Consider the following 25,380-nt stretch of genomic DNA (forward strand, 5'->3'; position numbering starts at 1 on the left):
ACTTTTATTTCTTCTTAAATTCTTCTTTAGCAATTTCTTCCAGCTTTAATTATACAGAATTACATGAGAACATCCCTAAGGAGCTTTTGTTTTTTCATATCAAGCAAACTGTCTCCTTTGTTTTCATAACCCTTCAAGAATATCAGCCAGTGCTTATTTACAGGTCAGTCCTCACCATAATGAGAAGATTCTGTGATTATATTGGCAATATCACTCCCATGTGTGAGGTTTTTACAAAACCTAAAAGGCTGTACCTACGTGGGCAATCCACCATTACTCACATTTATCGGTTAAACTTGCAGGGTCAGCAATCACTAACAGTACATACAGACAACATTAGTGTTGCTTCATTTTGAAGAAAAAACAAGTAAAATGGCTGTAACTACCTCTTTGAGAGTTCTTGCTAACAACTTAAAAAAATCTATAATTCAGAGGAAAATAAAAGACAATAGAAACACTCAGCAAAAACGTCTAACAGTGTCTGAGTCTCATATGGATAGATCATCCGAACAAACTCAAGGACTCTCAAACAAGAAAAAACACACCCCTGTATATCCCTTCCAAAAAGTGACAAAACAAGTTCAACTATAAAAATAAAACAAATTGAGACCCATTTTCTGTGTATCTTTTAATAAGGCAGGAGTGAATTATATTGCATGATCCTTAAAATGTTATTCTAAGTCCTTTTTAAAATTAACTCTAGAATTTCCTTTGAAACTAAGAATTATAATCTTTTAAAGATTTCTAATGTTCTTTTTAAAATAGTCACCATAAGACAGTCTATCAAGTCTACAACATAAAATTGGGAAAGTTTCCAAATTTTATAGCTGTCTTATATCTTGAAGCCAAAACGTTTAATGAGTCTCTTGGTTCTAATGTTCTTAACTCAGTTGAATGCCTGAGCATTTTGGATGAGAGACATTTTTATCACTGTCACAAAAATTGCAACTTTAATTTTAATGGCTCCATCAAAAATTTATCAAATATGTTGTTTTTGTGAGGTCTTTTCAAAAATGGACTAACAGGCAAGCTCCCCCTCCTCTTCCCCTAAGGCTCCCTACCTCTGCCTTCCTCTCTCCTATGCTCCAACGGCCCTTCTTTTGCCCCTGTAACTTACTGTTTGAAAGCCCAGCTGACTCACTTTGACTATCTCCATAACTTTTTAAGTAAACTTTCTCTTGTCATTTGAAAAAAAAAAACACAAACTTACAAACCAACAATTTAGAAACTCATCCATTTTGTCTTAAAAACTTTACTTCAGCTCAATATATGAATTAACCAATTATTTACACATGGCAGCTTTTAAAAATGAATCTGAATTGCAGATAGAAATCCAGAACAAAGGTTTCCAACATTCAGCTCACTTTTTGAAATGAATTAATAATTCAGTCAAGCTATCAAAAACTATATCCCCATTCTCACTTTTTTTTCTTTACAATAATAGTTTCCTATTAAATACAGGAAAGAATATTAATTTGAGTAAAAACCTTTTGTAATTTCAATACTTTATTACCTGTCTTAAGTAATACTTGATATTTTCAATAGTTTTATGGAAAAGATTTATTTATTGAAATGTTTTTTAAATTTTATTTTGCACCTCTGTTTAATTTTTTATTATGTTTTTATTAATTTTTGGGAGGTGGAATTGGCCTATAACATCATATAGATTTCAAGTATATATGATACATCCATCATCTGTATATTGCATTGTGTGCCCACCACCCAAAGTCAAATCATTTTCCATCTCTATATGTTTGGCCCACTTTATCGTTTAGTATGTGCATCCTCTTCCTTCTAGTAACCACCACAGTTTGTTGTCTATGAGTTTTTGTTTGTTTTTCTTGTTTTTCCAGTTTTAAACTGAATAGTTTTTAGATAAATGAGTTCTCTATAAATACTGTTCACTTTTCTAAATATTTAGAAATGATTTTAGAGTATTAAATATTTTAAAACATCTATGATTATCAGGGAAATTTTTAAGAAGATAACATTTGTTAAATAAGTGAAGAATAATTCACTTAATGAGAGAGTTTTGTGAGAGAATTAGTACTTATTTTAATAGCTAAAATCAAAGAAGAAATAAATTGTGCTTTAAAATATGAGAATTAATCAAATCCATAGTATTTTTTACCCAAAATTCTTTTTCTGCTATTTGAATATTGCAATTGTTTATTTAAAAATAAATCTGAAAACATGTATTTCAAATCATCAGTGCTATTAATGATTATATTATCAATATCAATAAAACCATAGACATCAATAGACTTTCTAAATAGCTATATTCTCATTTTGTTTACCTTTTATTGCTCAAATGTTATGAAATGCTAATTAAATTCCATAATTTAAAAATACTAACCATAATAACCATGTCTCTAGTCCCTTCAAGTCTTTGGTCATATGAAAACTTATTTTTAGCAAAGTTTACTAAATTTACAAACATTTTAATGACTTGTACTCATGGAGTACTTTCTGAAATCTGAGACTGGAATAGTAAAGAGATAATGCATGGACCATTCAAGAAGATGGGTAGGTTGACAAAAAACAAAATGTCGTAAGTATTAAATTTATATTATAGGAAGCCTAAACTATAATTGACCAACCATATTTAGGAGTCACGCAAGGCTTAACAAAGGGAATACAGTTTGAGTGTGGACTTGATGTGGCATAGTTAGAATATGTATTTTGTTATGTTAAACATGCTAATTTTTGCTAACACTTACTATGTAATTTTTCATTTAAATAAGTACTTACTAATCTAGTCAAATCTACTTTCCATAACAACTTTTCTGTTTTTAAACATTAGTTCTTTCCTATTCCTCAGTTCACCATTATGTCTAATGAGCATCTTTTATGTAAATTTTTATTAAGATAAATACCCTAATATGATATTTGCAAAAGAGATGAGAGTTCTTTTTATAATAATTATAGAATTTGAAGTTGCCTTTTTCTTTTATGATTGTAGCTAATTTCTAATTTATATTTTTAAATGTTAATTTAATAAAAGGTCCTCATCTGGTTAGTACCCTGTAGAGTGCCATGCACAAAATGGGCACAGTATTTAGATGTTTCATTTCAAAAATGAGAAGAGATATTTCTTTTATGTAGTCCAAATGCCTTACTTTATATCCAAAATATTTGATAATTCAAGAAATTAATTAACTTGCTCAAGAATAACCACAACAAGAAAGTGTGAGAGAACTGAGTCTAGGACCACAGTCTGAGCAGCACACAGACTACTGATCCCTGTCACTCCATTGTATTTTGCCCATCGCTAAAATTATCTAAACATTTCTTTTACATTATGTTGTCAGCTCATATGAATTTAGGGAGTCATTTTTTTCTATTAGGTTATACTGGTATCTGATGTTTTCCCCACTTCTTAAATTGTTCTCAAGCTTACCAGATTTGACACTTTTCAAAGGTAATCTCTCCCTTTGACTACCAGCTATATTCTAGGCCAGTGGTTCTCAACCTTCCTAATGCCACAAACCTTTAATACAGTTCCTCATGTTGTGGTGACCCCCAACCATAAAATTATTTTCGTTGCTACTTCATAACTGTAATTTTGCTACTGTTATGAATCGTAATGTAAATATCTGATATGCAGGATGTATTTTCATTGTTACAAATTGAACATAATTAAAGCATAGTGCTTAATCACAAAAACAATATGTAATTATATATGTGTTGTCCAATGGTCTTAGGCAACCCCTGTGAAAGGGTTGTTCGACCCCCAAAGGGGTCGCGACCCACAGGTTGAGAACCCTTGTTCGGCCTTCATATTAACTCTTCACTCATATGATCTCATTTAATTCTGATATAAAATAGATGAGATAATAGGTACTTTGGTAAAATGACTTTCCTGTGACCATAAAGCTAGTAAGTGATAGAGTCAAAGTCGCAAATTCTATTCTTTGTGCCATGGTGCTCATACTGGCACATTACAGACCCTACGATGTCCCATCTTTGCTCCTGACATTATCCTCCTCTAAAAATCCCAGCTGCATCCTGGGTGATGGAAATAATCTCCTAACTGGTTTATCTTCTTCCTCATTGACCATCATTAACCAAAATAAATGTTTTAATGTAAATTTGATCATGTAGCCTATCCTTGATTTTTTTTCCCTCTCTGTCTAGATAGTAGAGCTCAGTTTGGAAGATGAGTTAGCCAGGCAAAGAAGAGGGGTTAGGATACTACAAGTTGAAGAAGCAGCCTATGTAGATGCCTCACCTTTCCAAAAGGAGAGTTGGTTTGAGGATTTGCAAGTATACTTGGAGATTTTCAAAGTTGTCTTTGAAAGTATATGGCTTAGTATGCATGGAGATTGGTGCATGAAGAATGGTGGAAGTCAGATGCTTATGGGCCTTGTGTATCAAGCTAGAATTTTACTTGTGACATATAATTTGATTTTCATTTTATAGAGATAATCATTACAGTGGTGGAAAAATGAAAATATGGAGGAAAAGTTGTCTTGTGATAAGACAAGAGCATGGATTCCCTTTATGAAGCTGTTGTATTAATGCAGGCGAGAGGTAGTGAAATACTGAATTACAATAAAGCTAATGAGGAATAAATGCAAATATAGCTAGGATACTAAGGACATTGAATGAAGAGAACTTGATTGATTAGGTAAGAAAATAATAATCTTAATATTGAGTGTTCATTCCCATTAAATTATTGTAATAATTAAAAAGTAGAGTTATTGATGCTGGAAAACCAGCACATATTTTAATAAAATAATCTCAAAAATAGTAACTTCAAGCCAATATCAATAGGAATAGATGCACATTTTAAAATTCTCTCTAACTTTTATTTTCATATTAATATATATTTTCTGTTCAGCTTATTCATTTTTGATGTGCTGAGATAAATTTAAACATATACTGCCCTTAGCTCCAAAATAAATTGAAAAAGTATACATAAATGATTTACCAATTTGGCTTCTATGAATTGAATTTCCATTTTATTTTTTATTGCTCACATCTTTTATAGTACTGTCAGTTTTCTTCTTTATTAACCTGACTTGGTTGAAGTTTCTTGTGCCTGAGCAACTTTTTCTATAAATGTGAAAAATGGAGTTGAGTGGAAAGAGACTTATGAGAAGTCATAGATTCTTTAGTGTCTTATTTTATCTACTACCCAGTAGTGGCATAGACTTGTGCAAGTGACTTCTTATATTTAGGACTGGGAAATTAAATCAATAACAGTGCTACCTGCTTTGTAAGAATATTTTGAAGGCCAAACTAATTAAGTTGTATGGAAAAGCTTTGAAAATTGTAGAGTGCCCAAAGAAAATATTAAATTGGCTTTTATTTTATTCCAAGCTCAGTTACACCTATGAGAACCATTTGACTAATGCATGTAATCCCTCTAAAGAAAATAACAGTGTGCTCTTCCTTAGAGTCTTAAAGTTTACAGAGCTAGTAGCACTTACAAGAAAATTCAAATGCACACTATTTTTAGAGTTATAAAAATGTTATACTTCCAAGCATCAAAAATCACAAACTTGAATATATTGGAAAAATAATTAAAACTATATTCCCCTCACACGTGTGTATTGAAGTAGGAATACACTACTTATAGGTAGTGGTGTCCTAGGAGTTGAGGTGAATTTCTCATGTATATGTAGTCTTAAAATTTATCATTATATATTCAGTAATGATGCATACACTTATCTATTTATCTCAACACTTTATAAGAGGCTTCTCTAAGCAGTCATACTCTGCAAGTGCTGGAAAGCCACTTTGCTTTTGCAGAAGGGCCTGCCGAAACCTGGCTGTCTTATTAGAGGCAGTCCCATAAAATATGAAGATATTAGCATTAGAAGGGTATCTTCATGGCCATCTCCTCCAACTGTGAGTCTTACAAGAAATGTTATCTTTGATATTCATATAGAATGAACCTATCAGCAAATAACAAATTCAATGCCTCCAGCTCATCCTTTTGTGGGACTATTTACATAGCATGTTCTTAATGTAAAAATAAAATCCTCGTGCAGTCTTATCCTTTATTCCAAATCATGTTTTCTGGCTTTAACACTTATTCTTCCTACCCCTTAAACATTACATGTGAAAGAAATTTTCCCTATATCTAACCCCTTTCCCAAGATGTAATTTCCAGTTTTATTCTTCAGCTATTTTTCATTTGCAGTGGTAGGGGTTGGCTGTACTTTCCTTAGATGTCTGTCCTAGGCATGGCCCACCAGAATTCAGGATGAGACACCCTGTAGTTTAGATGTGATTCAGTAAGAATCAAATAATTCACTGCAACTGTTAAACTTATTGTTCTGGATGTTTCTTTTCTATTGATGAATGTTGAGATTGCAACCCTGAAACTGTTGACCCTTAGGATCATGGACACAATTAATACCTTAAGTGCATTTCATGTAAACTGCCTTTAAAGATGTACCCTTCAACTTTAATAGCTTTGTTTCTGAATCTAAGCATCTTTAGCTGTGGCTGTGTTGTATTTCATTTTGACAGTCTTGGCCCATCTATTAAACCTATGGAGACATTTTTAAATCCCAGTTTTATGTCAGTCACAGTGTGACAGATTTAATAAGCACTGTTTCATATATCCCCTTACAAGTCAGTGTTAAAATGCTGAACAAGAAAAGACCAAGGACAGCAGGGTTACTGTCTAATGAAATAATGTATCTGAAAGTGCTTTGTAAACGCTATTTTACATTCATCTTTGGTTCTGCATCCTTCCTTCTTTTATACATACCACTTTATAATCTGACCTTATGGGAATTTCTTCCTGTACAGTCTTCATGGTTTCCTTAACTATCTTTCCAATAACCTTTGTCATCAAAATCATTTCTAAATTGCACCATATGGATTTTACTTTCAGAACTTCTCTTTTTGAGTCATCTTTGCTTTCAGAAACTTTATTATCCTCAAAAGGCAACTTCTCTGAATATTTCACCATATTATTTTCCTTTATTTGCTTTTAAAAATATTTAATGTGTATTTCTTGGGTGTCTGTTATATGTAGCTGAGTGTGCTTGAAGCTGCAGCGCATGGAGTTACCCATGGGATGTTGCGGGACTTCAAAGAGCTTTTAGGCAGACAGAAGAGTTTAGGCACAGGATATACCATTAGTGATTCATTATAGATGTGATATCTCTCACTCCATTCTCATAGGTCTTTCCTGTAGTTGTAAAGGTGACTTTAAACTCCCCCCTCCTCTTCCCACAAAAGAAGTAATCTTTGTGCTTCTAGATATTTTCTACACCCATGTTACCTATTAGTGTGTTCCCCGTGGTTCCAACTCCCAATCTCCATGTAGTTCTTGTTTATCTGAAGTTGCTATAAATTATTGTTATAACTCACTGTCAATCCAGCTGACAATTGTGCAACACTTGCCCAGGACCCACAGCCCAGTGTTTAACTCACTGACTAATGTGTAAGCTCTAGTGTTCTTAGAGTGGCCATTTGAAGCATGTTCTCTCTGTGTCCCTCTCTGGATAGACAGATGGCTTGATATACAGGTCTACTTATTTATAGTGTTCTAATACATATTCAGGTGGGTGCACCCATTAGAAAAATCTTCTTTGTACATATATGCATAGAGTAGATGTTGCTAATATAAAATATAGCTGTTTCTAATATACTGTGTATAGTATGCTTTTGTGTGAGTTCAATTTGTACACATTATACATGCATTTGTTTGGATTTATACATTTTAAGTAGATTTTATTTTTAATATAATTTATTAAGAATTTTCATCAGAGATTAAAATAATGAATTTTAAAAAAGAAACTACCACCATCCCAACAAAAACACAGAATGACTCCTATCCACACTACTAAGCATTTTCTCTCACTCTTAAATCACCTCACATTTCCCAGGCACCAGAAATCCACATTTTCTCTTCTTTTTTACCTAAAAAAGTAAAGGGTATCAGTGAAGAGCAGGTAAAGCTTTTACTCCACCTCAGCATGGCAGGGTACCCAGCAGTTCTTCATTTCTCATACCACACTTTCTGTCCCTTATAAGGATGCGCTGGTGCACTCCGGGACCCAAAGCAAGCAGCAAGTCAGTCTTTTTCATTGACTAAAGGACTTCAGCTCTTTCTGAGTTTTTTGTTGTTTTCTTTTTGGGGGGCGGGGGGCGGGGTGGGTAAGGTGCACTGTATTACAGATGTAGTTTGAAAATCACCAAATAATTCACTGAAAATGTAAAGCTTGGTGTTCTGGGTATTCCTTTTCTATCAACGAATGCTGAGAGTACAGCCCTGGAATTGTTGACTCCCAGGGGTCACCTTAAGGTGCATGATGGACCATTATGTAGATTGACTGCAGTTGTGAGAAATGACAGAGATCCCCATGTACCCTACACCTAGTTCTCCCAATGGTAACATCCTGCATAACTGTAGCACAGTAGCTCGTAACACAATTGAAAAACTGAACTTATTTGGATTTTACCAGTTTTACATATATTTGTGTGGGCGTATATTTAGTTTTCTAAATTTTATCACATATGTAGGTGTGTATGAAAGTCAAAATTCAGGGTAGTTCTATCAGCATGGTACCTCCTGCTACCTTTTATAGCCGCAACCACCTCCCAATTCTATCCCTAACTCCTATCTAGTATATACAATTTTAAAAGAAGAAATGCACCCATGTATTACTTGTGTAATTAATATTAATAAACAGATGGTACACACACTTCCTCATCTGCATATTAAGAAACTAGAGGCCCGATGCATGAAAATTTGTGCAAGACTAGGCCTTCCTTCTCCTAGCTGCAGGCACCAGATTCCCTTTGGCACCCGGGACCTGGGCTGGCTTCCCTCTGGCCCCAGCTGCGTCAGGAAGGACATCTGGAATGACGTTAAGAAGACATTCGGTCTAATTAGCATATTGCACTTTTATTATTATAGATTGATCTGAATTCTTCAAATTATGCATGAATAAAAAGTCAGAATTTCATGTTTTGAAACTCTAATGTATTTGAAAAATTACTGTTTAGAGAAGGTACAGTATAACGGTTCCTAAATGAAATTATTTCTAATTTCACCTGCAAGTGATGAAATTGTGGAGGAAAGGAAGAAAGGGATGGAGGGAGTGGGGGCTGGAGAGAGAAGACAAGAGGTGGAGGGAAGGGCGGGAGAGAGGGATGAAATGGGGGAATGGGAAAGAAGAAGCCAGGGAGGAAGGAAAGAAACACTGTATGTAGACATGTGTCCTGAAAATAACCAGTGTACTAATGAGAGTTTGCTGGTATTCTCTTTTAATTGAAATGGTTATTACCAACGTGACACAATGCCATGCAGATTAAGGTGACCATAATAACTGTCTGCTGACTTTTTCCAATTCACTGAAATGAGCAGGGAGGCTGCATTTTATTTTTCCCTGCATTCAAATGAACAGAACAGGACTGGCATATTGTCCCAGCAGACCAAGGGCCAGGACAGGGAGAAAGAATAAAGGAACAATTCTCTCATTTCACCAAAGGATGCAAATGTGGAAGGAACCACCAAGGTCCAAGTGAGCAAGAAAATCCCATGACAGAAAGATCTCTAGGGGCCTATAAATCTGTTGCTATGGGCCCTTTGCCAACATGCCCAGACAGCAGAGTGGATGGTGCCGCTTGGTGGGGCTTCTATGGCGAAGGGCTTTCTTCATTCACCTGTGGCAAGGGAGCTCACCCCATTGTGGTCATGCAGACGGATTCCTGGACAGAAGGCAGTGGCTTCCACGTGACTGAGCAGATGTGTGACACCTGTGGGTGTTGGATTGTGCAGCCCTCTACCAGGGCCAGTCAGGAGCTGACACCTACCTGATACCCCAGACCCCTGAGCTGCTGCGGATTCCCGCCAGCCATGTATGTACTGTTTATACAGCCTGTCTCCACACGGCCCCAAGTATGAGCTTAATATATGGCCTTTTTCCAGGTCCTGGGAGCCTTTCTTTTGTCCTTCCACAGTCCTGGTCCCTAACTGTTTATGCACATAAGCCTGAAAAGAACTTCTGGCTGTGCAAGGGTCCCTTCAATATTTTCTGCTTCAAGTCTCCCTTTGAGATCTGCCCTGAGCACAAAATTGTGGTAATTTTTCATCTGAAAAGAATTTTAAATGCTACCAATTGAGCAAGATGCTGATTCATTATTTATCAGACCTATTCCTTGTACTGGGATTTTGGCTCAGAGCTGGGGTCACAGAGTTGCTGGGCTCAAGAGAATAGCTGGTTTCTTTAGTTTGTTTCTCTAAAACCCTAGGTTCATAAATACCAAGAGGCAAACCCTCACATGGAAGGTGCGTACTTAGGGATGCGACTTAATGTCAGGACAGTCCTCGGGCAGCTTTCAAAGGTTGGAGTGGAGCATCAAGAAGGGCATTCAGAGGCAGGTAATGGATATAAATATGAAACTGAATTAGAGGGAGAGTCATGCTGACCCTGATCTCTAAAAGGCTGGGTAAGATCTTGTGTCTGAAGAGAGTCTTCTCATTCCCTGTTGGTAATAAATAAAATGCTTACTGTTGTAGCTATGATATGTGACCCACTCCTCTTGAAATATAAGATCTCTGATATGAATATTTCATGTCTGTAAAGTGACGGATCCCACCAGCAAAGGAGCTGTTGCTTTCCTTGAGGTAATTTTTCCTCTTGCTCCCCACTGCTGGCGGTACAGCTTCATAAATAATTTCTTTTGCTGAAGGAAGAGAAAGTGTTTTCTATAAACTCATTATCCGGGCTGTTTATAGCTGTTGGAAGGACAAAGTCTTCCTTTGTCCCTCAATGTGTGAGGGCAGTGCAGACTTGATTGTACAAAATATGTTTTGTAAATGTACTATTCACCTGCAAATAAACTTGGTAGCAAAAACACTTAAAAAAAAAAGATATGTCAATCAAATTTGTATCTTGGAAGAAAAATAAATTTAGAAATTCAAGGAAATTTCAAGCAAATTTTTAACAGAGTAAATTTATATAGTGAATGATTTATATATTAAAATTTTTATTACTATTTATAATCTTTTAATTCTGTCATTTAAGAAAATGTTAGTTATGCAAAGAAAAATACTTCATTAGCTCTATAATCTTTAGTTAGGCCTTATTTTACATTTCTCTTATTTATTTTTTGTATTAGATTTTTGCAACCAAATTTAGTAATTAGGATTTCTTTTTTTGTAATTAAAGTTAAACTATGGTAGTGAATTTTTGTGTCTTTACTAAATCAGTCACTAACTAGTATCTGTTTTGTCACAATGAAAAATATTATTTTAAATGATCATTATACAATTTAGTGAATAAGTTAGATCCTTAATAACATTTCAAAGTCAACCCCACCTCTACTTATCCTCTGCCCCTCTCAGAAAAGCCCTTCACGTGGGTTGTTTCTTATTGAAATATACCCATCATTTAAAGTTATTTTCTTGAGTTGTTGAATGGGAAATTACAAAGGCAGTAATAAAAATTTTCAGGTCACCAAGAGTTATGTTTTATTTAACTGCTGAACTCTTGCTATTAGAGGAAAGGATGATTAGTTGTTTTCATTTACACTGTGACATTTACATTAAGCAATGAATGCTCTAGGGGTGCATTAATTTATCAGAGGATTCTGGATGTATATAATAATTTATAAACATTTTTCTATATTTGAGTATATAATATTACATTTTATTCAGCAACACAAATGCATTTTCATATTCAATCATATGAATCTCTCTGAATATTTATGGAATTTAAAAACTCAATGTGAAATTATTTTCAATTTTATTCTATATTTCTTCCCTAAATGTTTTTAAGTTATTCCTCTTTTAAACAAATAAAAGCAAACATGTTTTATTAATTTTTAGAGAGTGAGGTAGTGAGAGGGAGAGAGAGAGAGAGAAACATCTATGAGAAAGGGAAACATCAATTGGCTGCCTCCACAGCACTTCCAGCGGGGCCCCAGCAGCAAGTTAACCTACCCTCGGAGTGTTTGCCCCTGGTGGTCAGTGCACATCATAGCGACTGGTCCAATGGTCAAATGAACAGTCTGACACTTAGCATATTAGGCTTTTATTATATAGGATGACTATTACGTACATGAGTTGCAGTGAAACAGCTGGTTTTTTTGCATCATGGAGCCAAGCATATGTATGATTAAATGCTTAATCATTTTCACACAAGGTAAATATAATTAAAGGCTACTGTGAAACACCTTCTTCATGTTATTTATTTTGTACCATTAGAGATAAGATGGAAAGAGATTGGTAATGATACCATTTGGTGGATTCATAATTGTTCAATCTCTATGGATTTTTAATTGATGGAAATATTTAAGATCACGTTACTGTTATCTTTGAATATTTCAAGGGTTTCTGTTGTGTTCAATGGGTTAAAACTCAGGGCAACCTTAGGAAAAGCTTCCTGAGGGAAACAAAATGATTGCATGTCTACAAAGAATAAAGCACCATGCTTAGTACCTTCAGATATTATGCCTTGAAATAATTACAGCTTTTTGTAATATTATTTCTGTTTTTTTTTATTTTAAAAGAGAAACTGAGTGATATGATTATTGCTATGATTCTACCAAGTTTATAAGATGTTAACATCCTGCCTTTGCTGATAGTGAAATTGGGATCAAAGAACAGACCAGACATTCCCTGACTTAGGATATACAACTTAAATTTTTTGACTGTATGATGTGTGAAAGCGATGCCATTCGGTAGAAACTGTGCTTCAAATTTTGAATGTTGATCTTTCCCTGGGCTAGTGATATGTGGTATAATACTCTCCCATGTTGCTGGGCATTGGTAATGAGCCACAGCTTCCAGCCAGCCAGGCAACCATGAGAGTCAACAACCAATACTCTACAGTGTTTTCATCGTTTAGATGATTTTTCCCAATTGTAGGCTAATGGAAGTGTTCTGAATACATTTAAGGTAGGCTACGTTAAGCTATGACGTTCGGTAGGATAGTTGAAATGTATTTTCAACCTAAGTTATGTGTTTTTGGGGACATAACCCCTTGAAAGTAGAAGAGCATCTGTATATGTTTAGACAACTGATGAACACTTAGCAAAGACATAGGGGAAGAAATTTCTATTAGGGACTGGAAGGGGTCATGAGTTCCAGTTTTATGAAAGACATTCTGTAATAACTTCCAGAGCTTTGCCAGTTTCCTTAGTTCTTTCAGAGTTTAGTATTGTCATTCAAGATTATCATTAGAGGGAGATTCATATTTCTTGGGAATACATGTACATATAAATTAACTGTTGCCAGATTTTCTAAGACTGTGGAAGAAGGCCAACATATCAACCTGGAATTAAGAAATCGATCAGAATTTCTTATGAGATGTTTTATTTCAGCATACTATCAAGAAGAAAAGGAAACACTGGAAAAATTGTATTGTTCAAATTCCAATCTAACTGTTTTTGGCATTGCACTGGTCAAAGTATATGGACTGAAAAAAGCACCTTATTAAGTTTCTTTACTATATAGAATTTATGTTTTTCTGAAATCTTACATCATAAGATATAAGAGCATTGATTTGTAGTCAGATAGACCTAGGTGAAAACCCCAGCTTTGTCAACTACTAGCTATATTACCTTGCCAAAGTTCAGTTGAAATATTTCTACTCCTGCCTCTTATACCAGTATATAGGTAAATGTAACTTATCTCATTTTTTTAAAAATATATTTTATTGATTTTTTACAGAGAGGAAGGGAGAGGGATAGAGAGTTAGAAACATCGATGAGAGAGAAACATCCATCAGCTGCCTCCTGCACATCTCCTACTGGGGACGTGCCCGCAACCCAGGTACATGCCCTTGACCGGAATCGAACCTGGGACCCCTCAGTCCGCAAGCCGATGCTCTATCCACTGAGCCAAACCGGTTTTGGCAACTTATCTCATTTTATTATTGAGAGGATTGCCTTCGATAATACATATTTTCATATTAGGCACACATTAAGCGCTTAATAAAAGTATTATAATAAAAAGGAAATGTTATCATTTATAAGTAATGCAACCATACATAAAAAGAACTTTCGCTGGGAAATTAGAATTTAGATAGGATTATAATAGTTACTAAACTCTTCAAGCCAAAATGAATACATGTAAACACTGTTGGTCATCAATCCTTTTTTGTTGTTGTTAAGATCATTATAGGAAATATTTATGTTTTGCTATCATAATGCAATAATATAAAGCATCTTTATAAATTCAAATTTACTCTTGATTTATACTACCTCTTCACTGCAAAGAAGAGGACATAATCAGAGTTTCAAAAACAATGAGGCTTCTTGTTCTAAACATTTTACTTCTAGGAATTTATTATATCTATATTCACTCATAGATACATGTATATTGACTTTGGTTAAATCACTTTATAATAACAAAAGTCTATAAAGTTAAATTTTGACTCTGTAAGTTCATTCAGACATCTTTAAAAATGAAAAGAGCAGGAACAATAAATTTAACCTGAGTTATATTTGTATCATCTTATACACGTTTTATTTTTTTTATTGTTACACTTTGGAATTGTATTATTCCTCACTTTTGCTTCTGTAGATGAAATAAGTCATAGCCTAGTAAAATTACAATTCTTTTATTCATTTCAAGAACATTTTTATAAATTCAGCTCATTTCTGCATTTAGAATGATAGTGGTTGAGTATTAGTTGGTTCTATTACAAGAATCATGGGGGGATTAAATATTGTGTCTTAAAAAGCTAGGTCTATTATTATTTAGATTGACATAGAACCCTCAGACATAGATAGAAATCAACAATCTTCTGAAAGAAGGTTAAAATACAAGTGGCATACCTGTGTATTTCCTTCATAGACTTGTGTGTTGAAATAGTTTCTCTATTGATAAAATACAGGCAATGCAACATAAGACTATTAGCTTCATGAGGGCAGGATTTAAGAGCTTCATTTCGGTGATATATTCCCAGGGTCATGTATCTGGTGCATAGTAGGTGATGATTATACATTTGTTGACTAAGGACATTTTTTAACATTCGCTTGCAAGTTGAATTAATGGAAATGCTATCAATAAAATTGAACTAGATATCTGTTGATTGTTTAAGCTATTTTCAATTATGAGATAAGAAGACTCCTTCCAAAATGAAAAACAGAATGCAACATATCTATTGAAATCAGAGCATATTGCACATTCCTCTGGAAAGCCTCATTATGCAAATCTATTTAAATTCCATTTAGTGATATTCCTGATATAGTTTGAGGTTGATCACACAGTTAACAGCAACTATATTTATCAAAGATACTTCCTAAACATATTTTGATACAACTTTTTTGTGCTTGTCTCCTTTGAAGAATCCCTGTAACCATTCAGCCAGGTGTTGGGAAGCCATGCAGTAGCTGAGCACCCTTACTTCTGACACCAGCCTCAGATTCAGTTTTGGAGATGCTCTCAACCTGTCCGTCTTCTGCAGCAGCCAGGCAGAGTGCCGACACCTTCACAGCAGTGAGGAACTCTTCAGGCTCCAGAAGTAAGTTAATTGCCTTCAGTTTGATCATTGCCAATGGGAGCTCCTTCCAGTTAAAAAGAATGTCCTAATTTTTGCTGACTTCAGTGGTTGAAAATAATTCATTGCTAATTGTGTTTCAAAGCTAAAATTATGCAGGGTGTCCCCAAAATTGTCTATATGCTTTCACAGCTGAGAGCTCAGTTTTGAAAATGAAATTTATTTTCATAAACACTGCCTTTATAGTTATTCAAAGTGTGTGTATACATTTTTGGGACACCCCATATTTCTTAATGATAAATGATAACCTATAGATCTATTGGGTTTTTGATGAAAAAGCACATACCAAGTACTTACAGAGTGTTATTTATTTCTAGGAAAATTATTGGCAGGAAAAAGGTGGATTTGGTGTATAAAAAAGCAAACAAACCTGATAGCCTTACTTATTTTACCATCAGAAGTAGAAGAAGCAAGCTAATTTTTACTCAATATCAGCTATGTTCTAGAAACTCTGCTAAGTGTTTGAGCATATATTGCCTATGCTGGGAAACAATCCTTAGAGTGAACAATTGCTGACTTGAAAAGAAATTCTGTACATTTTGCTAATTGAACACCAGATAATGACTAAGACTAGTCACATGTGTATCCTATGCCTTGTGTTACTATAGAATCAAAAAATGGAATTTTCAGTAATGAATTTTCTTTCTACATTTTAGCATCCTATTGTATCTAAACATTCTCTGTCCAACTCATGTCATATTGCAATATAAAAATAATTAGAAAGTGTAGAGTATATCTTAAATGTCTTGTGTCCACAATAAAAAACAGGCAATGTCTTCCAAAAAAAACCACATAGGAGAGGTTTACTAAAAAACCTTATAAATTAATGTACAAATTAAAACAACATCAGTCACTAATTGTTATTTTTTGTCATATTTCTGGAGATACAAAATATACAATTTTTTTTATGTTTATGACCTATATCTTTATGGAATTTTCTGATTTTTTAGGATTGTTTCACAATGCATTTCCATAATTTATATTTGCAGCTTTGAGGAATAGACAGGGGAAAAATTGAAATACTAATGTTTGCATGTGAGTAAACAGATGCAGAATGAACAAGTATTTTATCAAAGTATCTTGACTAATGATTTGTAAAGATGAGATAAAATCACTGGCCTTTTGATTCATAAAAATCAAGCACTCACCCTGGCCAGTGTGGCTCAGTTGCAGTGTCATCCTATACACCGAAAGGTTGTAGGTCTGATTCCCAGTCAGGGCACATACCTTAGTTGCAGATCCCATCCCCTATTGGGGTGCATACAAGAGGCAACCAGTTGATGCTTCTCTCTCACATTGATGTTTCTCTCTCTCTCTTCCTGTCTCTAAAATCAATAAACATATCCGTAGGTGAGTATGAAAAAAAAATCAAGCATTTATTCTATGACTTTGATCACTTGTGGTATATGGAGATATGGGGGTGGAACTAAGAATAAAACTTTTCCTGATTGGTTGGATTTTTGACTGACATATTCCTTTTGTGTCATTGAAGGAGACTTTGTGGCTGCTTATAAATATTAATACTGAAAAAAACTGAAGAAAAGGAAAATCACATATAGGAAAATGAATTGAAATCAGGAGACAAATTCTAAGCTACATATATATTTTTGGGCTTTCTAATTACTGGATAAATAGATAAATGCATTAATTACATGACTATGTTCATAGGATTTGAAAAGTCAAGACAGTTTCTCTAGAAAATTCCTTACTTTCCTGGTCCATACCTATGATTCTATTGTTTTGCCATTTTTATAGTTTACTTAGTTTACATTTGACATATTTCTTTTTATCCCTCCTTCTCCCCACTATTTGATATAGGCATCTCTTGCTGCTCTTAGGAATATATTTTTATCAAAATGTCACCACACAGAAAATGCAGTGGATGAATTTTTATAAAGAGCAAGGTTTGTTAGAACTGATATTGTCTTTTGGTAATTAGGTGCTTAGCAATTGAAATTTCCTTGAGAGGAAGGGTAGAAGACACTTAATAACCTTCGTTTATTTTCCAGCATATTACAGCTCAGTATGCCAGCAATAGAAATGGCTATGCCCTTCAGAGAACATAGAGATTGTTCTTTAAGAATTTATTTCTGAATCATGGTGCTATGGATTACATAAGTTTTAAAGCAGGCAACCAGTATGTTTTGCTAGTGTGCTCAAAATAATGTAGAAGGACCACTTTTAAGAGGTAAACAAAAAGGATATATTAGGTTATATTAACTTATTATAGCTATAAGTGTAGCATAAAATGATGAGTCTAAGTATGTGGAAGACAGATAAGAAGTGATTGTTTTAGCGTAGGTTTCTTCTATGTATATTTTATTACCTTGTACTCCTTTGGTACATGATTTACTCATTTATCTTAAGAATTGCTTTTGTTGCTTAGGTCCTTGCGTTTTTTTTTATTAAATAAAGAAACTTGAGGAAGATATTCTAGATTTTTCATCTTTTACTTTCCTTAAAGAAATGGAGGACCCTGTCTAAGACTGGTTGAATTCACACATTGGAAGACATGGAAATGTATAGGGTTTGTTTCTTAAAAGCAACCACATAAGAAACTCCAGAGATTTTATCTGGCCAACAATTAGATAATTAATGAATTTTTGTTTTCCATGAATAAGGCTGACTTTTTAAAAATAAAACATCTGATGTCATGAAAGCTCTTAGCAAAGGAAATATATTTACTGATATAGATTCCCTTGTGTAAATCATAAGACTTAGTTAATTCAAATACATTTTCATTTACTAATGGCAATAAGGCCAAAGGATTTATTTAATTAACCTGGCAATAGAAGGCTAAACAGAAATAATTTATACATTGAAAATGTCTCTTCTGAGTTAATGCTTAATTCAATTTTTTTAATTAGCAGTCCATTAGTCCGTAGAAGTAGAATCTTCTTTTTCCTTCCTATTTTTTCTTTGGAGTAACATTAGGCTGAAATTCTTTAATGGAATTAATCACCCTGAAAAAAAAGAGAAAGTAAATACATTCCTAATTAGGTTCCCCAAATTTCAAATAGCTCATTGAAAATTCATAGCACATCCATTAAATCCCTTTAAAAGATAAATGGAATACTGGGAACTTTCTTGGAGGAAATAATGAATGGAGAAGTAGTACAATAATGAGGCAACGGGATATCCATTAGTTATTAGTGCAGGACAGTTGAAGAGGTGGTGGTTATTATGATGGTTATGTTTCTCACTGTGGCATTTTCAATTAGTCTTGGTCAGTAAAATAGTACTTTTGTCTGTTTCTGCTATTGTTTCTGGTTTAACTAAAGCACTGATGAATTTAAACAATAAACAATAATGTCTGAACAGGACATTTGTATGCCTGTATAAATAGATCCATATATATCTAAAGATAATCTACTATACACATAATAGCAATGATGGTCACTCTATAAAACTAATATGCCTTCTTTATATTTAGGTTTGCTTAATAACATTTCATATGTAATATTTAAAATAATTTTATTTTGCTGAAACAAATTTCCTGATGTTTAAGACTTGTAAATATCAACTCTGATAACATTAGTTGACTTATCATAATAATTGCAAACATTATTTGATACTTTCTAATAGTTTTTAATAAACATTATTTTTATTCTTATACTATATAATTGATATACTTTAAAAATTGTATATGCTCTCAACCAGATCAATTTTTTATGCTTAATATCTTTAGGTAAATATTTATATACTTGAAATCATACCAGACACTTGAGCCACAAAAGCAGTTAGAAATTAGTGTTACCATAATATGCTAACCATGAATACTAAGATGGTTACATGAATTAGGTTTAGTAATTCCAATTCCAAAAGGTAGAACAAAGAGGAAACATGTTATACTATGCAGTGCTCATTTTAAAAAGAAGAGTGCAAAATTCTTAAAGAAAGCAAAGTTTTAATGACTATCATGAATGTATGTATTTTGGTCCAGTTTGATACATCCAATTTCCTAAGTGCCTTAAATTTAACATGTTGCAAACTAAGCACTTGGTTCTCCCTCCAAATATACTCTTTAGACATTTCTGAGCTCAGTATATGCCTTCACAATTTACCAGATAAAAAAAAATAGACATCATCTTGTCACCTCTCTCCCTCATTCCACAATTCTGTCACCTAATCTGGTCATACTTACCTACAAAAAAAAATCTTCTGAAATTCATCCACTTTTTTTCCATTTGGGACCACCATTTCCCAGTCCCAAATAATATAATGTCGCCCCTGGGCTACTACAGAGGCTCCTGAATTATTATAGACACAGAGGCACCTATTCAGTCTATTCTCCATAAGCAGCCAAAGAGAGATTTAGAGACACAAGACTGAGACATCATATCTCTCTATAGACAAAGTTCCTTATCATGACTAACATGCTCTTATGATTTAGCACTTTTCTAAATGCACCCAACTTATCCCACAATGCTCCCTGCCCTTCCTGGATTCCAGGAACCACCAGAAGTCCTTAGGTTCTTCCCTGTCATATGACCTCCCACTTAGGTCTTTGCATCTGTTTGTTTTTCCCTAAGGAGATCATTGCTGTCACCTATTTTTTTGCCTAGTATCTCAACAAGCTAGTCACCTCCTGACAGAAGCCTTCCTTGCTATGCCTGACCCTATTATCTTATCTTAACGTAGTGTAGCTATAACTCGTTACAATTGTATGTCTCTTTGTGGAGGTGTCTGATAATGTTGACCTCCCTGCCAGATTGTAAGCACGATACGGTCACAATCCATGTTCATTTTGATCATCATTAAAACCCCTTTTTATATTGAACACAGGCATAGATCCTCTCTCATTCTCTCTCATTGTGTGTGTGTGTGTGTGTGTGTGTGTGTGTGTGTGTGTGTGTGTGTGTGTGTGTTTTAAGAGATACATTTCTGAGATCTGAAAAAAGTATCATAGGAGTATCAGGGAAAGAAATTTGTAGCAAATAGGAAATGTTGGCACTGGAAAATTATTATTTAAATTTTCCCCTTTCTTTAGTAATTTACTGGGATAGTTTTTTTTAGAACTGTCATGGCTTTTGTTATGAAGTTCCCAAAACTATGATTCTACTAAAAATAGCCAGACCTTTGTGTTTCTAGAACTAACAGCAAGTAGTGGCATGAAATTCTTCTACTTCGTATTGATAATGATAAATGTTAAATAAGAACTTTCAAATGTTTAAATATGAATGTCCAACCCAAGGCACTGGTTGGTAAAACAGAGGAAGTTTCTATCATGTAAGAAATGAGCATTCTTTTATTTTTATGTGACAAAAGAAAGATTCCAAGGATATCAACTGGAACAAATTTTTTTTTTTTGCATTTTACTGTTGTCAAAGTTTGACCCTGTTTACTGCAGTCTTACCATTCACAGTGGGTGTTTATTTTTCCAGTGCCATTAAATTGCTACCCTTTCCTCTTTTCAGTCTGAGCACCATTTTCAGGGACTTGTTTTCAGATAGGTGATGGATCAAGACCCTGTGCTTGCTGTTACGAAGCAGGTTCAGATGAAATAAAATGAAATTTTTGTTTAAAAAATAATTATATATCAGTACGAGTGGAAAGAGTATTACAGTGCAAAAAGAACTGCCATAGATAAATAATGATAAAAAGCTGCAAATGATCACGGGAGTTCAATGGAAAAAAGGTACTTCCATCTGAGATTATGCAAACATATCTCTTAGTAGAAGTAGACTTGTCTGGACCACAGATACCTTTCAACATTGGGCTGTTGTTAATGTGCTGATGTATTGTGCCATTTAGATGAAAATTCCAGAAGGTAGACAGATAATGTGCAGTTCTCCCCAAAGCCCTTAAGTACTGACACCAAAACTAAAAAGGTCTCAGCTGGCAGTATGTGGCGTCGAAAGGCCTCTGCTCTATCTGCCTACTGTTACGTAGTGTTGGCCCTGTGGGTTGCTAATACTACAGTTCTTACTGTGAAGTGTCCTGGGAAGAGGTCTGAATAAATGCTTTTCTTTAGGAGATAATGATTACATTTAGGCCCAGGAGATTGTGTCATGGGGAGAGTACTCCTGGCCGCTGACATCGGATGCATGGAAACAATCTTATTGCAAAGCATTGGCTATGAAACCCGTTGGAAAAAATCCAATTTGTACAGACTCAGCCTTAGTTATTATCCCAGTTATTTTGATGAGCAACCTGTCCCACTGACCGAGCAGTCAACCTCCTTTATACTATTGTGAGTGTCAGTAGGGATATTTTAGCATATGTCAGATTTAGAATTTTCTGGGTAAACTGAAACATCTTTCATCAACATAAAACTGAATGTGGGCGATTTTACAGCAAGGAAAACCTTGGCAATACAAAGGCTTCTAAAAGGAAATTCAAGATTTGCCATATGGAGAAAGTGACAGACTGGAAGAATCTATGTATATTGATCCTAAACACTAACTTTTATTACGGATGACGTATTTGAATGGGAAAGACACCATGAAATTTATAGTTACCACTACATGGGAAGATATGTGAAAAAAAGTAGGGACTTTGTAGACGTATCCTTACTAGCTGAAAACAATGTAAGAAAACCTATGGTGGATGATACACTTGGATAATACAGTTTTGAAAAGTGCTATGTTGGATGATATGCTTGGATAATACAGTTTTGGTTCAGAAGTACTTAATGGCTAAAATGTTGAAGAACCTCCGTGGTGTTGAATATATTTTATATTTGAGAGGGGATAAATAAAGCACACCACTGGGAATATTGACAAGCAGGATTTGAGTTATGAGTTAGTCCCAAATGGATTTAGGAATATTTACTGTGTCACTGACTTGGCATAAAAACACATTTTCCCCTCTATACAATAAACTATCAAGCAGATAAGGTTTGTCAACTGAGGAGAAAGCTTTGTTTGTGAAAGCAACATTTTTTTTCCCCTCTAATGGCTTTTCTTGTTGTCTGGCAATTCTAAATCCGTAATAAAACCTTGGCTTTCTTTTTGATCACTTGCATGCAAATATGGATTATGATGCTAAATCCTGAAGCCTTAACATACTGTTTAATATCTGGAAAACAAATAACCTTTTAAAACCTGCTTACTTATTTATGTCATGAAGATAGAGTTCCATTACAGGCACATGAGCACCTCCTGGGTTATTTCAGTGCCTACTACAATAATGATTCTAACACAAAAATAATCTGCAATTGAAAGCATACATTTATTATTTATAAAGAAACAGAAAGACAAAGTAAACTGTTTTGTAACAAGAACTCTATACTTAAAATTGAGAATTGAAAAGTAAACACTGACAAATAAAACTATGTATTTTAATATAATATTTTCATTTTATCAAGGTTATTTTATGAAGAATTTTTTAACATTTCTTATAAGCATCTTGAAATAAAACTATAGAATCTCAGAATTTTCATTCAGTATAATTAAATAATAACTCAATTATAACAGTTATAGAGATAATAAGAGTGGGCCTGTGGCATTCATGGGTTGTATATGTGAACACTCCAGCCTGGAAAATAGTATTCAAGAATGAGTCATATAATAATGAGTTCAGAAGATATTCAACATCTGAATTACTTTTTTAGTTCATTCTGTATTTAGCATGACATACCAATAACTTTTATTAAAGGTATAAAGAAATTCTTTAAAAATTTTCAGCAGTTCTATATTATATTGTATTATACTAGAGGCCCGGTGCACAAAAATTCATGCACTGGGAGGGTTCCCTCAGCAAGGCCTGCTCTCTTCCACAGTCCGGGAGCCCTCAGGGGATGTCCTACTGATAGCTTAGGCCTGCTCCCTGAGGGAGGGCCACCAGCCAATCATGGGAAGGTGATGCCCCCATCATGCCACTGCTGCCACTGTGGCTGCCTGACTTCTGGAAGACATCCAGTCTAATTAGCATATTACCCTTTTATTATTATAGATTATATTATATTATATTATGAATTATATTATACTAGTGGCCTGGTGCATGGATTCCTGTACATTGAAAGGAAAGTAATTAGAAGAAATGTTTTAATATCGCTATGTGCCCTTTTTCTATAATAGAAGTGTGAACCAAATTCACGATCAACAATGACAAATCAAAACACACATGTGTGATTGGTGCCAGTGAGAGCTTACTATGAATCGTGCATGCGTGAGTCAACTTAGCCTTTTACATATATAGAATAAACTTGCTTAATTGGACCTGATTTCTGATTTAGCTAAACTTTTTCTAGTCCAATGAAACACCCCAACTTCTCTTTCAGGTAATTGTCAGCAATACAGCAGTAAATATCAACACGAAGCAGATTATTATTGTAGACCATTCAGGAAGAACAAAGGGTAAAATATTTAACTGCAGCAGTGTTTGACTATATTTTGCACAGTGAGAAAAACTGAAGTAATTTTCAAGGTCCACCATTTCTTACTTCTTTTCAGTAGGGTCAAGTCTCTAAACTTTCTAAATCTCTGTTTTCTGGCTAATGAAAAGAAAATAGGATTCTACTAAGTCTCCTATCTACCTACTCCAGGACTTCTATAGAATCAAATGAGATGAGGCAAGGAAAAATGTTTCACAGACATTTGGTTAAAGTGTAAAATTTGTGCACCTGGCTATAAAGCAAGTTGTGTTCCTGGGCTGAAGAAACTCCAAGGAAGCTAGTATCTAGGGAGAGGAAGCCAGGTGTTGCTATGTGACATCATTACCAGGTGCCCACAGCCACCATTTCTGGGCTGGGCTGTGGGCTGCATTTTGCGTCATGGCGTCTCGGCAGCATTGGCTGTGATTTGGTGGGCTGTCACTCTGGGATGGTGGGAGGGCCTGTCCCACTTGGGGGGAAGCCGAGTGTTGCTTTGTCAGCACCAGGTCCGCAGTGCCGTTTCTTTGTAAATGGTCAGTGCATGTCCCTGTAGCTCCTGCATTGAGCATCTGACCCCTGGTGGTCAGTGCATGTCACAGTGACCGGTCGGATGATTGGAGGGACACTTAGCATATTAACCTTTTATATATAGATTATTTTTGTTATTCACTATAAATCAGTATCAACGATTTCTAAATATTTTGAGACAAAATCCATACATATGACTCAATATGTAGTTGTACAAGGGTATTCATGTAAAGAGATCTATAGTGCCTCATTATGAAAACTAATGGTAATAAAGGAAGATAATGAAGAAAATATCAAGTAAAAATCTGACAATCATTAAGTCAAAGTAGAGCTCATCCCTATCTAGTCTAGTAGTATCCTTAGATTTTATTTTTGCTACATGATACCCATGATAAGAAGTAAATATTTTGTTCTCATATATTTTAGACCTCAGAAATTGTCAAGTCTGTCCTCCAGACCTAAACAGGTGTTTCACTCATATAAGTATTTTATGCTTTTTTTCCTCAGAATATTTCTTAAGTCACTTTTGGAATAAATCCAGGCATTAATAAAATACTAACTTCAGTTAAAAGATAGACTACTCTATGAAAATCTCTAATTTAGTCCATTCCAAATAACAAAAACATATACAAATTTGCAATTTGTACTTTTATGCAAGATACTCATATGAGAAACAAGAAATATCAGTTATTTAATTTTTTAATGAATACATCAAATATGTTATAAATAACAAGAGTGGTAAGTCCACGGCACTGGGGATCCTTATGAGAAATGGCTAGTTATAGATATTTATCTCTTGCTTCTGTTTTCAGTATTAGGTGCATTTTGACATGCTGCAATCAATTCCTTGCAAATTAGTAATCTATATTTAGGACATATAGTGATTTCACTTACTATATGTAGCTTATGCAGCATTCTATAATCATTCTGAATAAGTAGGACAAAGGGAAAGAGAGAGAGAGAGAGAGAGAGAGAGAGAGAGAGAGAGAGAGAGAGAGAGAGAGAGAGAGAGAGAGAGATCAGTTTGTTGTTCCACTTATTTATGTAGTCACT

The 25,380-nt window shown here is 34.4% G+C and overlaps 1 protein-coding gene across 3 annotated transcripts in view; it reads left to right on the forward strand.

Annotated features, from left to right (window-relative positions):
• Nucleotides 1–25,380, forward strand: part of LRFN5 (leucine rich repeat and fibronectin type III domain containing 5) — a 297,089-nt gene that overhangs the window by 133,035 nt on the left and 138,674 nt on the right. For all 3 annotated transcript variants that reach the window (XM_036346671.1, XM_036346682.1, XM_036346663.1), the window contains exon 2: nucleotides 15,271–15,446. The gene's annotated coding sequence lies outside the window, so the exon portion shown is untranslated. The remainder of the gene's footprint in view (nucleotides 1–15,270; nucleotides 15,447–25,380) is intronic.

The sequence above is a fragment of the Myotis myotis genome, unplaced genomic scaffold (assembly GCF_014108235.1).
Source record: "Myotis myotis isolate mMyoMyo1 unplaced genomic scaffold, mMyoMyo1.p scaffold_m19_p_1, whole genome shotgun sequence".
Lineage (NCBI taxonomy): Eukaryota > Metazoa > Chordata > Mammalia > Chiroptera > Vespertilionidae > Myotis > Myotis myotis.